At 47.2% G+C, this 4,759-nt stretch overlaps 1 protein-coding gene across 1 annotated transcript in view; it reads left to right on the forward strand.

The window, feature by feature from the left end:
• The first annotated feature begins 3,194 nt into the window (after positions 1 to 3,194).
• MSL2 (MSL complex subunit 2) overlaps positions 3,195 to 4,759 on the forward strand; it is a 17,403-nt gene continuing 15,838 nt past the window's right edge. The window contains exon 1 of the mRNA XM_039696877.1: positions 3,195 to 3,211. The gene's annotated coding sequence lies outside the window, so the exon portion shown is untranslated. The remainder of the gene's footprint in view (positions 3,212 to 4,759) is intronic.

A 4,759-nucleotide genomic window follows, 5' to 3' on the forward strand; every position in this document is an offset into this window, starting at 1 on the left:
TACAACTCTAGATCCAGACAACAACTTTAATTTCTTTGTTTAGCAACATCAGAAACACATTAACAGCTTCAGTGAGGAAGTGGACTGCTGTGAGCTCTATCAATGCCCTCCTTTTGTGCTTCTGACGTGTATTGGGAATCTGTGTTGTGACACTTTTGAAAGGTAAGCTAAACAGATTTTTTTTTCATTAGCTGCAATATAAAGTTCACTCACATGCTTCATGTAAGGACAACTATAAGGCAAAAAGAACTGAAAAAGAGGGATTTGATTTCACCTGACAGAACTTCAGAGTTGCACAGGTGTACATACCTCTTCACTACTGCTTATACAATTTAATAAAAACAGGAGGAATTTGATTACCAAAGATGTAATATTAAATGCAAAATGCACCTACTTGATGCTGATTCAAATAAAACAATTATTAGGCCAGACATGCTCACACAGCTGGAGAAAAGCTATTGCAGCTACACCCACCAGCCTGGTTCAAATTGGGGGAGGGCTGGGAGAACTGAAAGAGAAAGCTGTGCTGAACAATAAATGCTGGAGGAGATGCCCTACAAATTCATCCTATGAAAATTCCCTTCAAATATATCCCCCAAACAAAATAAATGAATGGTGGGGGACTGGCTTGTGGAGAACAATAAGCAAACCCCTTAACAATAGTGACATAGTGGGTGGGGCTTGTACTGAGATCCCAAGGACCTTAAAATTGTTGGGGAATATTCCTTCTCAGGTCCTTGTGAATTCAAACCACAAATAAATTCCTGTTTATTTGCTGGGTGTTTCTGAAAGCAGTAGATAGTTTAAAAATACCAAAGAACACCAAAAAACAAAACTCCACACACAGTTACAAAGAACTGGTGGGTCTAACAGGCACGGCAATGAAACTGTACAGCACTGACTATTCCAGTGTCCAACAACAGATAAGAAATGTTCTGGCTTAGAACAAGGAATTCCTCCTACCAGTAAAGATACAAACTGTACTGCACTATTCCAGGTCTCAAGAATGATAATGGAGATTCTCAGCCTTTTTTGTTTTGTTTCATTCCCTCAAAAAAAAAAAAAAAAAAAAAAAAAAAACACCAAAAAAAAAAAGCACCACTGCTTGGAAAAAACAGACCCAAATAAAAAAGCAGAAATTTCCTTTATCATATGTAGAGGTGAACTTGAATGAAAAGGCCATTGCAACCACTTCTCTAATCAAATAAAAAGGGTGTCCCTGGTGTTGTAGGTGTGAACTCAAAACAAAACCAGCAATTCTCAGAGAGGGATGTTGGTAAGAGATTAGTAAGCAGCTGGAATATGTTTCTAAAAAGCATGGCCACTATGGAATAACGTAAAAGAATACTTTTGAAGACTGAGGAGAAAACTTGTTATAGTGGTGAAGTCTATGGTTTGTTCATGAATATAAAAGGGAGGCAAAAGCAATGGACTGGGAGTTCCACTATGCTCTGCTTTACCAGGATTCCAAAGACATGTCATGTTTGGACACCCCCTGAAATATCTGGGAGTTACAAAACTAAAAGGACAATCCTATGAGACAAATTCAAGGCAATTAAAAAGGCACAAACAGGGAATTGGTGCAGCCAGTTCTGCAGGAGCAGTCTCTGCAGCTGTGTGTCGCTGGGATGATAACCAGGGTGAGCAGGTACTTATGGGTCACCTAACAAAAGGCACAGGCTTTGCAGAGCTGTGACAGCCATCCCAAACTCCTCTGACTGCCTTCTGGCAAAAGTCAGCCTGTGGGGGGATGCTTTTTGTTCCTTTCTTCTGCAGTCACTGTGATTACCTGTTTGTTTTGTTAATTCATTAATAGCATCAGCCCAGAAAACTGTGTTGTTGGAAGTGTTACAATCCCTCTGGTCTTAGCCTGCCTCTCCTGGTGATACTCAGAAGGCAGTGACACAGAAGGAAGCCTACATCAAGTCAAACAAGCAAGCCATTAGAAACAAGCTTGCCATTGGCAGCCTGCTGAGGGAAAAAGCAAACTCCCTAACAAAACAACAGCAAAGCCCCACCATTTTATTCACATCCAAGTTTTCAGAGGCAGTGTATGTGCTGACCTGTATTTTTTTTCCTACTCAGTGATACCTTTCCCTTAAAAATGCAGTGCTGCAGGAATCAGACACTTTAGGATGCACCACTTCCACAGCACAGGGAACTTAACACAGGGAGCTACCTGAACACTGCATGTTTTTTATTATGCATACATATATTACAAAGGACTGTTCACTGAGATCTAAATGTTTACTCTGATCAAGTGCTGTAGGGAAGAAACAAAAACTATCACCCAAGGACCTGGGCCATGAACACAGGTATCTGTGTTTGGCAGAGTTAATAGGCAGTATTCTAACCTAATCTGAACAAGGAGTCTAGTTTTTCCCAAACATAGAGCATTGACAGAAACTGGAAAATGAAATAACATTCCTATTCCACCCTTATTCTCCAGTGAAAGGGGATTTACTCAATGCCTTATTGAGTGTTTCAGTGCTTGTTCAAAGTTAAGCACCTACGACTGGGCAGGGAGGGAGACTGGTCCCACAGGGCTGTTGGCACGAGGGAGCAGCAGAGGTGGCTGCAGCAGGGGAAAGGTGAGCCAGGGAGGTGAGAGCAAGGCAGGCAGGGCAGTGCTACCAACTACAAGAAGAGTACCTGAGTGAGGAGAGCAGAGCAGGGCCAGCAGCAGCAAGAAGGGTGAGCCCCTGAGCAGCAGCCATCTGCAGCAAGGAGCAGGTCCAAGGGCAAAGCAGGCAGCCAGCAGGGCAGAGGGAGCCAGGGATCAGCAAAAGGCCAGCTCTCGTGCTTGAGAGAAGCTCCTGAGGCACAGCAGAGAAGGTTCCAGTGGAGCTTTTCCCCACCTGGCTGTTTCTGGTGGGGTCACACAGGTGCAGCACATCAGGGCTGAGCCAGCCCCTGGGGCAGGGAGGCTGCAGAGCTGGGAGGGGCACTCAGCCCCCCACAGTTACTGTCACCCCACAAACAGCTGAGGCCCTAACCCACCCTCCTGGGACAGCAGCACTCCTCCTGCAGGACAGTGATGCTGACAGACTGGAACAAATGATCAACAGAGGCAAGAAAAATTATATCTGCTGCTTGGACTGCACTGTTAGGAATTAACTCAAGGGTCTGGATAGAAAAAAGTGAAATTCAGCAGATCAGCCAGCAATAATGGGAGAAAGAAAAGCACTATGGCTTTCCTCTGGTCTGAAAGGTATGACCTAGTCACTCTTGCTACTCTTGCAGTTTCATATTCTATTATTGCCATAATTTTCAAGAGTAATACTTCTTTGTAGTTCTAGAGAGTTTATATTATCTGTCTTGCCAGGATTGCAATTGTTCTGAGGTGAAATCCAGAGCTACTCATTTAGTTCCATTAGTGAGAAAAATGCAGGTTAATGTTGTGGATGGGGATACTGAGGTTTGGCCCTGGAACCCTACAGCTGTCAACTGCTGAATCCCAGGCTGTGCCTGATACCTCAAAGGAGTGTATCCCAGAAATTAACAAGACTGGTAAAACTCTGGGTGTTGGGTGTCAAGTAAGTTCCTTGCCTAAGAGCCAGAGCAGCATGAGAGGGAGCTGGGAGGGGCTGACAATGTTCAGGACACAGTGTGTTCAGAGTTTGGCAGAGGATGTGACACAGGGAGGTGTGCATGAGAATGTGGACACGGTGGGAATTTTCTGGATGTTATTTCAGTCTGTTGGCTTGGTTCAGCACAGAAGGTGTTCCTGGCAGTAAGCTGAAGAAGGAATTGGGCATTTTACAAGCAATGTAACAGCAGGCTGGGGGTGAGAATGAAGATGCTGTGCCTTGGAGTGAAGTCAGGTTGGGGATTCAATGTGTGCAAGGAGTTACAGTCCAGAGATGGCTACTGAGTGTTTGCTGGAGGCAGAAGGGCATGCTGGATGTGTGTGGTGACATGGAGATGCACCCACATGGGCTGCACCTGGGCTCTGTGGGAACAGTGCTAACGGGGGAATGAGCTGCTTGGTGAGGACCACAAGTGCTAAGTGAGTATTTGGAGTCAAGACCCAAATTCCTGTATTTTGTGTTGTACACTTATTTTATGTTGGGCTGGAAAGATTGGGGGCATTCATGAAGTGAACACGGAACTAAAGATACAGGTGGAACTCCTTGATTAGTTTCACATGGGAAACCCTTAAGTGAACACAGACGGCAAAGTGGGGAAAAAGGAGAAGCTCTGTCAGGCAGTTCGCCAAAAGGCCAGACACAGAAGCACGGAGAGGGCTGCCTGATGGTGCTGGCAGTGTTGCAACACAGGATGTGGAAGGCTGTGAAATGGCCTTGGTGCTTACGTACGAAATAAAACAAGTAATCTCTACAAAAGTCCTGCCTGTGCCTATATCTTGTCATACCTGCCCTCAGCCTGTGCATCCACTGCTGTGCTGTACGTGCGGTCTCCAGCAGGAACGCTTTAGACAGACTTCTGTCCACAGAGCCGTGTGAGGGAGGCGGGCGGTGTCCTGAGGGCTCTGTGCGCTCCGCAGCTCCCGCGCCACCGCTCCCAAGAGCTGCCGGGCCCCACAGGCCCCCGGGCTCGCTCCGTGCCGGCGGAGGGGGCCGGTGTGTCAGCCGGGAGCGCGAGGTACTGAGAGGCCTGGCCGCAGGCTCCAGCACGGCCCGGGGCCAGAGGCGGGGCCGCTTCCTCAGCCGGAGCGGAGGCGCTCGCCATGACAGGGGCGGGACGCGGCGCCCGCGCCCGGCCGCCGTGAGGGGGGAAGCGGGGGCGCGCGGGGCCG

Source organism: Passer montanus, unplaced genomic scaffold (assembly GCF_014805655.1).
Source record: "Passer montanus isolate IOZ18808 unplaced genomic scaffold, ASM1480565v1 scaffold115, whole genome shotgun sequence".
In the NCBI taxonomy this organism is placed as follows: domain Eukaryota; kingdom Metazoa; phylum Chordata; class Aves; order Passeriformes; family Passeridae; genus Passer; species Passer montanus.